This window comes from Lissotriton vulgaris, chromosome 2_2 (assembly GCF_964263255.1).
Source record: "Lissotriton vulgaris chromosome 2_2, aLisVul1.2, whole genome shotgun sequence".
NCBI classification, from domain to species: domain Eukaryota; kingdom Metazoa; phylum Chordata; class Amphibia; order Caudata; family Salamandridae; genus Lissotriton; species Lissotriton vulgaris.
Genome location: NC_141688.1, coordinates 19468493 through 19481599, shown reverse-complemented (window position 1 = coordinate 19481599; position 13107 = coordinate 19468493).

Genomic DNA, 13107 nt, shown 5'->3' with positions numbered 1-13107 from the left:
TATTCTTGAGATTAGATAGAAGGTACAGCATTCAGGTAGGAATGTAATATGGTAAGAAACCCCACCGGGAGCAGATAGCTTCCTGCTCAGCCTCCAGGTAACTGATAAATCCCTTGAACAGCAACAGGTAGAATCCTGGATGACATCACAGAGACATGACATAGACAAGCAGACACTAACACTAAGGAGGGACAAAGAGAGAGGAAGAGCAGGATATAACACACCTCCCTCCTTTAATTGAAAACATGAATAAGATGAAACTAAAGAAGGCAGAAGCAGAAAGGCAGAAGAAAGAAAGAACATAAATGCACCAGAAATAAACACCCTCTTCAACATGATGGAAAGAAGAGGTAATATCAAAGGGGCGCAGGCACAAAGGTTGTACAAGCACCGTAAGCTAACAAAAATGTAAGCTTAAATAAAAACTGAACATCTCAATACAAATGAGTAAAGGTACAGTATGTCTCAGTACCGTAGATAGAAAATGAAATATCAACTCATCAAATTCGAATATTTTCGATTCCTCCAAAATAAAGTACAATAAAATGAGCCCAACTCCTCAAAGAAAATACATGAACTCCTCTAAACATAGAGCACAGTAAAAGTGGTTCATGACAAAACGGCTCTTCACAGAAAATGCACAACTTCTCTATCAATAGAATAAAACTGAGACCATGCAGCTCCTCACAGTAAGTAACAGAAAATCAGCAATAAAACTGAGCCCTGCGGCTCCTGACAGTAAATAGATGAACTCCTCTAACCATAGAGCACTATAAGTGGTTCATCTGAAATGACAATAAAATTGAGCCCCTATGGCTTCTAATAGCAAGCACATGAACACCTTTAACAATAGAGCACTATAAAGTGGTTCATAACAGAAATAAACATCAAAATTGAGCATCACTCTAGCTCATCATCACTAAGAATGGAAACAAACTGGAGCACCTCAACATAGTTGAGCACATAAATGACCCCAATAAGCATAACGCCTACAAATCATCACCAAATTGAAAGCAAATGAGCACCTCAACAAAGGTTGAGCACAAACGTGGCTCCAGTAAAGTAGGCAATAATAGAATAAATTATTTCAAAATGTATCACTTGCAAATCCACACAGAAAAGAACATGTAACAGCATACATACATAACCTAGAAACAGAGTTCTAAGCATTGAGCATATAAATAGATATTTAGCACACCACAGTACTTAGAAGAAATGCACTCAAGGGTAAATTACAGCGCTAACTACACATTGCATAAATTAGGAAATATGCAAAATTGTTCACAACATCTTAAACATAACAAATCAAAATAATAAAAGTAGTCACCGTTGTCATTTGAATGAAGGGAGACACACACAGCTCTGAAGAAATGTCCATGGGAAAATGTAAAGAAAATCAAACAGTACTTTGTTGGAGAACACAATTTTTTTTTCAAGGGAAATAAATAAATAAATAAATCATGAAACAGCAAACACCGGTGAGCGATCTCTCACCCGGGTTACAGATCCAAACGTAGTGTAATGTCAGAAATTAATGGTGTGCAGATCAAGTTCCAATTCTCGAAGTCAGGCATGTAGACAGACTCCCAAATAGTGTAGAGCCAAGCGCTGGCATGTGAATTCCAGCACAGTTTGCAGAGTATGCTCAGGACGTGATTGGCAGAAATAGGCATCAGGTCTCAGCGTAGGCCACACGGCAAGCCAAATAACAAAGTAGAATAGCCGTCTCTTCACTCAAACTGCTAGTGCACAACCTCCAAGGTACCGAAATATGGAGTTCACACAGATTGATGCAGGCAGACTTTAATTTTAATTGCAGGTTGTAACGGTCCCAGTTAGTAGCGCTTTTGTAAACAGGAGACATTTAAACAGCAGGTTGGCACAAGTTGCACAGGCAATAAACTGAAGTCACAAAGTGAGTTGACAATCTTTTAAACAGCAGATTTCAGAAATAGCACAGGCACACTTTCATTTAAACAGGAGTTTGCAGAAGTAGCACAGGCACACCTAGGACAGACAGCAGCAGCCACGTTACTCACGTAAAACGCTGACTCACTAGATGAAAACAGGGAGTCCTTTAAGTTTGCTCTAGTGCCAGATGATTTAGTAGTAGTATTACTTCAGCAAAGGTTATTCCAATGCTCTGGGTTGAGACTGTCCGTTGGAACCAGACACCGGTGGGGCACCCAGACGCAGGAAAGTAATTTTAAACGTTTCTCTTCTTGTCTTTGGTTGCAATGATGTCCTTTTTAAATTCAATGAAGTCCTTTTTCTTTTAAATGGGTCCTTTTTTACCTCGTCGCCAGTGTTAAATTCAATAAAATAAAGATGAAGAGTCCTTGTTGTAATGTACATGTAGTATATTTATTCTTGAGATTAGATAGAAGGTACAGCATTCAGGTAGGAATGTAATATGGTAAGAAACCCCACCGGGAGCAGATAGCTTCCTGCTCAGCCTCCAGGTAACTGATAAATCCCTTGAACAGCAACAGGTAGAATCCTGGATGACATCACAGAGACATGACATAGACAAGCAGACACTAACACTAAGGAGGGACAAAGAGAGAGGAAGAGCAGGATATAACACAGTGACTAGGTCCTGCCCTAGGGGTGGGACCAGGAAGGGGGGTGGTTACACCCCTCTCCCATGCCGGACTTTCCCCAGGTCAGGGGCTGGGGTGCCCCTGGAACTGGTTCCAGCCGGCAGATGCGTAGTGAGCACCGGGGTGCCACTCAGCAGTCACCTTCCTGCAAAGCCCTGCCTACCCAGGATACACAAAACCCTGTCTGGGATGGTGCGAGCACCGCCCCGGACAGGAAACCCTTTGTCCAAGCTCTCCTCGCTGGAAGGACTCCCAGCAGCAGGAGGTCAGACTCGTGTCTGTGGTGGCAGCATCCATTTTGTGGAGCTGAGGCTTCAGTTAACTTTAACCGGGGTTCACAGTTACGTACATGTCGTGTCCCTCTAGAAGGGTGGAATGCTAACCCCGTCGCCAGCATTGGTGAGAGGTCCGTATCCCGATTCGTATGACACCTTACTCGACATGTCTTGATAACGCGATACCGAAGTTAGCAATAGGTGGTACGCGTTATCATGGAACAGCCATTGGGATTTGGTTCCGCAAGCTGCAACCGAGCTCGGCTCGCGCCGGAGCCCAATTCACACGATTCCACGCACTCTGCCTTCAGGATTGTCAAGGCCTGCCATAGGAGTGACTGATAGGAACTCGGGTGTCCATTTTAGGGTTAGCTATAGGTATACTATATCTAAAGCAAAGGGCGAGTACACCACATTGCCCCAGCTGTCGTGCAGCCAGTTGTGTCAGATTTAGATGGCCATCCAGGGGTGGCATAATACATGCTTCAGCCCCTGGTAGGCCCTGAGTACACCGATGTGACAGGGTCTGACAAGGTGGCCCAGTTCCAATTGGGTAATGCACCTAAGGTACACATGTCAATTTAGTGAGAGAACAGCTAGGCTGTGGGTCTGATTGGCAGGCCCACAGCCAGAGAAAGTCGTAAACCAGTGAAACAAAAGCAAAAAATCTGGGTGATCATAGGATTGCAGACCCTACTCTCCTACATGACCCCCCCCAAACGTTGGGACAATAAGCTAGCCTTGACCAGGTGAGTCTTCTTGTTCTAAGTGGAAATATCTGGAGAGCCCATCGGCATTGCCATGATCAGTACCAGGTCTATGCTCCACTGTAAAGTCCATCCCCTGTAGGGAAATGGACCACCTAAGTAGTTTGGGGTTTTCATCCTTCATCTGATTTAGCCACAAGAGGGGCTTATGGTCGGTCTGAATCTTGAAATGAGTGCCAAACAAGTATGGCCTCAGTTTCTTCAGGGCCCAAACCACAGCAAAGGCCTCCCTCTCGATAGCTGACCAATTTTTCTCTCTGGGGGTCAGCCGTATGCTTATAAAAGCAATGGGCTGGTCATTACCATCAAAATTCAGTTGAGATAGAACAGCTCCCACACCCAACTCAGAAGTATCTGTTTGGACAATGAATGGTTTGGAGTAGTCTGGACTCTTGAGGATAGGTGCCGTGCACATGGCCTGTTTTAGGTCATCGAATGCTTTTTGACAGCTCGCTGTCCACTGAACCTTTTTTGGCATTTTCTTACTTGTCAGTTCATTGAGCGGAGTCACAATCGATCCGTAATTCCTGACAAACTTTCGGTAGTAACCAGTCAGGCCCAAGAAAGCTCGAACCTGAGTCTGGGTGGTTGGAGGAGCCCAGTCCCTGATTGACTGTATTTTGCTCTCCAGTGGCTGAACTTGGCCTCCACCTACAAGATGGCCCAAGTATACAACCTGTGTCTGCCCTATCTGGCACTTGGTGGCCTTGATAGTGAGACCTGCTGCTTGCAGAGCCTCTAACACTTTCCGCAGGTGGACCAGGTGATCCTCCCAGGTGGAGCTAAAGACAGCAATATCGTCAAGATACGCTGCACAGAATTCATCCAGCCCAGTGAGAACGTGATTCACCAACCTTTGGAAGGTGGCAGGTGCATTTTTCAAACCAAAGGGCATTACCACAAATTGATAATGCCCTCCAGGGGTAGAAAATGCTGTCTTGGGCTTGGCGTCCTCAGCTAACCTGATTTGCCAATACCCAGCTGTCAGGTCGAATGTACTCAAGTAGTTGGCAGAAGCCAATCTATCTATAAGCTCATCCACCCTCGCTATTGTGTGGGCGTCAGTCTTAGTGACTGCATTGAGACCCCTGTAGTCTACGCAGAACCTCATCTCTTTCTTACCACCCTGGGTGTGAGGTTTCGGCACTAGAACTACGGGACTAGCCCAAGGGCTATCCGAGGGTTCAATGACTCCCAACTCCAACATTTTCTGCACTTTAGTTTTGATGCAGTCTCTAACGTGATCGGGCTGCCTGTAGATTTTACTCTTAACGGGCAAGCTGTCACCAGTGTCAACCTCATGGGTACACCAATTGGTCTGACTGGGTGTTAGAGAGAACATATGTCGGAAGGATTGAAGAACCTGTTTACAATCCTCCTGTTGATGTTCAGAGAGGCTGCCACAAAAGACAACACCGTCTACTGATCCATCGTCAGGATTCGGAGTGAGCAGGTCTGGGAGAGGGTCACTCTCTTTCTCCTGTCCCTCATCTATGGGCATGAGCAAGCTCATGTCCTTCCTGTCGACATATGCTTTGAGCCGGTTAACATGGAGCACCCTGTGGGGGCTCCGGGGAGTTCCCAGGTCCACCAGGTAGGTGACCTCTCCCTTTTGCTCAAGAATTGTGTGGGGCCCAGACCATTTGTCTTTGAGTGCTGCTGGGGCCACTGGCTCCAACACCCACACCTTCTGTCCAGGCTGGTAAACAGTCAGGACAGCCTTTTGGTCATGCCAAGCTTTTTGGAGTTCTTGGCTGGCCTTAAGGTTTTCAGATGCCTTTTCCATGTACTCAGCCATCCGAGAGCGGAGGCCGAGCACATAGTCCACTATGTTGGCTGCAGGCTTTTTGAGAGGTCTCTCCCATCCTTCCTTCACCAAACACAGGGCTCCTCGTACAGGATGCCCGTACAAAAGTTCAAAAGGGCTGTAGCCAACCCCCTTCTGTGGGACTTCTCTATAAGCGAATAAAAGGCAGGGAATCAGGACGTCCCATCTACGCCGGAGCTTTTCAGGTAGTCCATGAATCATCCCTTTCAGGGTCCTGTTGAACCGCACAACAAGCCCATTGCATTGTGGATGATAGGGTGTGGTGAACTTGTAGTTGACACCACATTCCTTCCACATAGCAGTCAAGTAGCTCGACATGAAGTTTGCACCTCTGTCAGAGACAACCTCCTTAGGGAAGCCCACTCTGGAGAACACTCCAACTAGGGCTCTTGCCACAACAGGTGCTGTAGTGGTCCTAAGGGGAATAGCTTCAGGATACCTGGTGGCATGATCCACTACCACCAGTATAAACTTGTGCCCTGATGCTGTTTGGGGTTCCATTGGACCGACAATGTCAATCCCCACTCGTTCAAAGGGTACCCCCACCACAGGCATTGGTATAAGGGGGGCCTTTGTTGTGCCACCTGACTTACCACTGGCTTGGAAAGTGACACAGGAGCGACAAAACTCCTTGGTATCCTCGTTCATGTGAGGCCAGTGAAAGTGCGAGACAAGCCTGTCCCACGTTTTCGTCTGGCCTAAGTGTCCTGCTAAGGGAATCTCGTGGGCCAAGGTAAGAAGGAAACCACGCTGAGACAAGGGGATAACCAGCCTCCTGGTCATGCCAGGCTTGGGGTCTCTTGCCTCAGTGTACAGGAGTCCATCCTCCCAGTATACCTTGTGGGGGGACCTGTGGCGTTCCCAGCAGCCTCAGCAGCTGCCTGATGTCTGAGGGGTTCAAGGGAAGGGCAGTCTAACTGGTCCTTCCCCAGGTCTTCTCGTGAGGGTCCCCCTGAGCCCAGAAACTCAACTTGATCAAGTTCGAGTTCTTTAGGTTCAGTTTCCCGCAACTCCTGGAGGTCAGCCTCCTCTGAGACTTGATCCTCGACCTGGGGCAAGGGGGAAGGCGATGCCTTAACCCGACTGCTCTTCTTCTTGGGAGGTGTCTGGTCCATTGTTCCAGGATCCAGCACCGGTTCAGTGGGGCATCTTCTGACCTGTGACCTAGTCACAGCAAGCACATGTGCTGGCAAGCCTAACATTTCCATGTGAGTCCGGTGCTCCACTTCTGACCATTGCGATGACTCCAAATCATTGCCCAACAAACAATCCACTGGGAGGTCTGAACTAACAACAACCTTTTTCTGGCCATTTACCCCTCCCCAGGAGAAAGCAACAATCGCCATACTATGACTGGTAGTGACGTTGCTGGCATTGGTCACCAGGAAATCTGTACCTGGCATGATTTGTCCAGGGTCCACAAAGTTAGGCGTCACCATGGTGACACTGGCACCAGTGTCCCTATAGGCCTGAGCCATTTTTCCATTTATTAAAGGCGTCTGTCGGTATTTGCCCAAGGTATTGGTACTGACATCAGGGGACATATCCACATCCCCTGTACAGACAAGGACAGCCTGAGTGAGTGTGCCAACTAAGTTGTCACACCCCTCAGAACCCAAGGTTAACCCAACTAGTCCCTTGGGAGGTGCACTACTACTGCTGGCTGTACTAGGGGGCACATGTGCCTTAGGGGCTGCAGTAGCAGGAGTCTGCCCTCCTTTCTTGGTCCTTCACTAAACCAGTGAGTTTTACTCTTACAGTATTGGCACCACCTTTTCGATTGGCCTTCTTGATTCTTCTTTTTTTGGGAAGCCTGACCCCCCCCTTCTTTGGGTTGTTGGGGACCTGTCGAAGACTTCTGGTCATTTTGCTCCCCTTTAGAATCTTTACCCTTCTGGTCTGCTTTCTTCTGACCACCCTGGTTCTGGCCCTGGTTTTGCTTAACCCTTGTTCTGACCCATCTGTCCCAATTCTTGGGGAGAGGTCAGATCCGAGTCGACAAGGTGCTGATGCAACAACTGGTTCTGACAATTGTTTAAAATCTGTTCTCGCATGATCAAATTATACAATCCTGTGTAATCAGTAACCTTACTGCCCAGCAACCAGCCCTCCAAAGCCTTAGTGGCACAATCGACAAAATCAGACCAGTCCTGAGACTGAGTTTTCTGGGTATCCCTGAATAGCAACCTGTACTGCTCAGTGGTTAGGCCGAACCCATCAATCAGTGTGTTCTTCAGGACCTGGTAATCGTTAGCGTCCTCAGCTCTAGTAGTGAGGAGCTTATCTCTACCTTTACCTTCAAAGGAGAGCCACAAGATAGCCGCCCACTGGCTTTGGGGGACGCACTGCACAGTGCAGGCCCGCTCCAAAGCAGTAATCCATTTGTGGATGTCATCCCCTTGCTTAAAGGGGGGCACTATCTTACTCAGGTGTCTAGTGTCTAAACTCCTGTTTTCCCGTGGGGAAATGCTGCCACCAGTGGAATTCTTCCCACTCAATTCTTGCTCTCTAGCAAAAGCAAGTCTTTCTTTGGCCAGGGCAAGTTCTTCCCTTTCGATCCGCAGATTGACTTCCCGCTCTTTAGCTTCGTACACTCTCCTCTGAGGGGATGTCATCCCTCTTCGAGAAGAGCCTCAAGAGCCAATGGTTCGAACGGATCTATTAGAGCCTCTCGACAGAGACCTAACTCGTCCATTCCCAATGTTAAGCTGGCCTGAGAGGGGCCTCAGGGGTCTCCTAGTACCATTCTCGTGCCGGCTTAAGTTGTCCCTAGTTAGCTGGCTAACTACTACTGGACCTTTGTCTGCCTCGTCCCCAGATGTCTCTGGCTCCTCGTCCTCCTCTTCACCTTCTGCAGAGAGATGGATAAGGTCAGGGTCACCTCGGGTTCCCTCGAGGGGGGGCATCTCCACTTCTGGATGAGAAGGGTCGGTGTTACCCGCCCTCCTTGCATCATAAGTCTCCAAGAGACCAATCAGAAATGGAATGGTAGGGTTTGCACCCTGTTTTAGCTTCCGAGATGTACAGATTTGTCGCATCTCTTGGAAGCTAAGTGCAGCATATCTGGAAGTGACCTGTGGAAGGTCGACTGACACAAGGGGAGACTCAGAGTTTCCTCCTTTGTCTGACATGCTGCTTCTAGTGTGGTGTAAGTAGTGCACCTACCTACACTATATGTTTACCTACTGATCCCTTGCTAAGAGTTGCAGCCAAGGTGTGCTAAGCCTTGAGGAGCTACAACAGCTGGTTCAGTAGAACTCAGAGTATTCTAAGCTAAGTTATATGTACCTGGAGTACTTATGCGATCTTTCACAAGATATTCTTAAGATACGCGTGGTAAGACAACAGCAAGCTCAAATCCCAACCGCTGCTCACCAATGTGAGAAGTTGGCCTGATATGCAGTGCTCACTATTCTAGTGATCACTATGCATCAGTCCAAACGACCCTTATGGTGATTGGTTGTAAGTCAACCTTAGACCAGCTATCCTAGTAGCGTGGATACGAGCAGTCTTCGGGCTAAACTCTAGAGGGCGTGTTAAGCCAGCTGTTATACCATCACATACCCCTTGAACACCAAGTGAAAGGACACCACACAAGTGTTATGAAAATAAACAGTGTATTTATTAGAATCACAACAGCCCTGTACTCTTTATGAGGACAGGGTACTAAGCACAAAACGAAACTCTTAGGAAAATACTTCAAGTGACAATCAATACAAGTGCCCGAGGGCACGGAAAGTTTAGTGGTCTCGGGCAGACCCGATAAGGCAAGTCGGAAGCGGTGGGGACTCGGGACCCTTAAATAAGGAGGCTATGCGGGCACCGAAATGCCGAAGTTACCTAGCCCAAGGGCTGCGGCTGCACAAGTCTTTACAGACGTCGGGAGTCCTCGCTGACGAGCCAGGAGCCGGAAGGAAGGAGTTGCTGGCCGGCGACCAGTGGAGATAGTTCGTAGAGATCCAAGCCTGGATCAGAGATAGATGACACCTGAAAGCAGAGGGGACCAAGTTCGTAACTACTAGCCAGTAGTCAGAGGGTACCAGGAAGGCACCGGATGATCGTCACCTCGACTAGGTGAGTGGCCGACGCTAGGCTCTGCAGTCTCACGGACCAGGAGGCGTTGTCGGCGACCAGGATGGAGGTGCGAGCTGTCCCACGAAGGTTGATGCTGTCGGCGTCGCTGGGCCCAGGATTGGGGCAACAAGCCTTGGCAGATTCAGGGCCACGTGGTGGGCCTAGAATGGCGTCTTGAGTGGACCAGGGGGGTCCGGGGTGCTCCTCTCTCAGAAGGGAGCAAAGGCCAGTCTGGAGCAACCAGACCAGCAGCGTTGGTTGTCGAGTGTCGTCAAGAAGGTCACAAGCCAGCGGCTAGTAACCAGACAACGGGTTGAGCGGCAAAAGCAGAAGGGCCCCACACAGATCGTGGAGATGCTGGGAGGCAGACCTTCGATGCTGGAGCTGCTCAGGGTCGGGGCTTCTCGGACCCCAAAGCACTCACCAGAGGATCCCTCGGCGGTCGTGCTGGTTTAAGAAATCGTGCAGGTTCTGATGATGGCCGGTCCCTCGAGGTCTCGTCGCACCCACGGATCTCAGCTGAGCTGACGATGCGGGTAGAGGTCAGAGGTGCCAGGGAAGCCGGTTCTCGTCGAGCTGGGCCGTCGGATTCCTGAGGAAGGACGTGCAGCAAACCGCAGAGTTCTTAGATGGTGCCTGCGGATGCAGGGTGACTAGCCACAAGGGAGAAATCTTGAGAAGAGTCTTGAATGTCCTTTCGTAGAAAGTAGTTCTTGATTCAAAGATGATCTAATTTGGAAGGGTCCCCGCTCCTGCCTTTATCCTAAAGAAAGGGGTGGGTACGTGACTAGGTCCTGCCCTAGGGGTGGGACCAGGAAGGGGGGTGGTTACACCCCTCTCCCATGCCGGACTTTCCCCAGGTCAGGGGCTGGGGTGCCCCTGGAACTGGTTCTAGCCGGCAGATGCGTAGTGAGCACCGGGGTGCCACTCAGCAGTCACCTTCCTGCAAAGCCCTGCCTACCCAGGATACACAAAACCCTGTCTGGGATGGTGCGAGCACCGCCCCGGACAGGAAACCCTTTGTCCAAGATCTCCTCGCTGGAAGGACTCCCAGCAGCAGGAGGTCAGACTCGTGTCTGTGGTGGCAGCATCCATTTTGTGGAGCTGAGGCTTCAGTTAACTTTAACCGGGGTTCACAGTTACGTACATGTCGTGTCCCTCTAGAAGGGTGGAATGCTAACCCCGTCGCCAGCATTGGTGAGGGGTCCGTATCCCGATTCGTATGACACCTTACTCGATATGTCTTGATAACGCGATACCGAAGTTAGCAATAGGTGGTACGCGTTATCATGGAACAGCCATTGGGATTTGGTTCCGCAAGCTGCAACCGGGCTCGGCTCGCGCCGGAGCCCAATTCACACGATTCTACGCACTCTGCCTTCAGGATTGTCAAGGCCTGCCATAGGAGTGACTGATAGGAACTCGGGTGTCCATTTTAGGGTTAGCTATAGGTATACTATATCTAAAGCAAAGGGCGAGTACACCACCTTGCCCCAGCTGTCGTGCAGCCAGTTGTGTCAGATTTAGATGGCCATCCAGGGGTGGCATAATACATGCTTCAGCCCCTGGTAGGCCCTGGGTACACCGATGCCCTGAGTGACAGGGTCTGACAAGGTGGCCCAGTTCCAATTGGGTAATGCACCTAAGGTACACATGTCAATTTAGTGAGAGAACAGCTAGGCTGTGGGTCTGATTGGCAGGCCCACAGCCAGAGAAAGTCGTAAACCAGTGAAACAAAAGCAAAAAATCTGGGTGATCATAGGATTGCAGACCCTACTCTCCTACACCACCCACACAAGCAGCTCTTCAAAGGTACCTCAGACGTGCCACTGCAGTGTCTGTGTGCAGTCTAGTAACTGCCATGTTGACCTGGCAAGAGCACCCACTTGTCTAGCCCTAATCTTCCCTTTTCTTAAATATTAGTCACCCTTAGGGTAGGCCCAAGGTACCCCTGTGGGCAGGGCGCAGTGCATGTTGAAGGTAGGACATGTACTGGTGTGTGTGACATGTACTGGTACTGAAGTACAGTGCGTTTCGTGTTTCACTATGGAAAGGCTATCTGTCCTATAGGGTAGAATGGGAGTTTATTTATAACATCTTGTATAACTTGCCAGTGGGACAAGATAGGAAAGTTTAGAGGCATATGGAGTCAGATTGGTCTCTTATGCTGATGCTACACAGCTAATTTTCACCTTCAAAGACCACTCTGACAACGGCCTCGAGAACTTCAAAGCATGCCTTTCCAACATTGTATCTTGCATGACCCTTAATACCTTGAAGCTAAACACTGACAAAACTGAGGTGCTATTCTTTAATTAAAAATCTCCTTTGCCATCGGCTATGTGGTGGCCGTGCGAGCTGAACCCTCCCTCATCACCTGTGAAAGTGGCTCGAAATTTGGGCTTCCAAATTGATAACGAGCTGGCGTACAAAACCCAAATTCACAAAGTGACCTCTGCCTGCTTTGGCAAGTTGCGTATGATAAAAAAGATCTCCCCATACTTGCCCATGGACTCTATGAAGACGATCGTGCATGCCCTCATTACCTCCCACCTAGACTTCGAATAGCCTATATGTGAGAGCCCCAGCCTTTCTCCTACAACGGTTGCAGATTGTTCAGAATGCTGCGGCCAAGTTGATCTGTAACGTTCCCTACCGCCATTCTATCTCCCCCCACCTAAAGAACCTTCACTGACTCCCTATAACATCTCACATCCAGTTTAAAGCCCTGGTTCTTACTTTCAGGGCTCTGAACGGGAAGGGTCCAGGATATCTCAGACGTAGACTGAAGCTAGTACACTCATCACGAGTGCTCAGATCGAACCACCTCCATCTTCTGCTCCCCCCTCTACCATCGATCCAGAAAAGGAGGCAGAGCTTTCGCAGTGGTTATGGCAAAACTATGGAATTCCCTTCCACTAAATCATCGACTGATTGAGTCAGAATCTCAGTTCAGATGTAAACTGAAGATATGGCTATTCTCCAGCTACTAACTTCTGGGTTCTCTGTCGCTGTTGTCCTCAGCGCCGGGACACCCCCGTTGGGGGTAGCCGTGCGCTTAATCAGTTTCATAAATAAATAAATAATAGCATGCCTAAACTCAGATTATAAAGATGCATTTTTTAGTAAAGATGATTTTATATTCTGTGTTTGAAAATACCAGTTTTAGAAAGTAGGTATTTTCTTGCTTTTCCATTCTATGTGCCTCTTTTCATTTGTGTATTGTCCTATCTTACTTTTGAGTGAGAGGGGCTGGGAAGGTGCATTCTCTCAGACGGCCAATGGGGTGGGAGGTTGGGAGGGGTTGATGTTTGTCCTGCCTTTCCTGAATGAGCCAGGGCTGGGCTGAATAGACCTGGGCTGCATTCAGAGTAGTGGGAGGAGTTTTCATTCGCACCTAAATAGGCCCGGTCTGCCTTTAGAGTGGTGGGAGGAGATATCCCTTGGACCTGAATAGGCCCTGTCTGTCTTGGACAATGTTGTCTACGCCTCCTACTGGTAAGCTGGGAAATAGAGGGCAGAACTGGTTTGGACTAAGTACAGACACTCTCTGCCTGAGA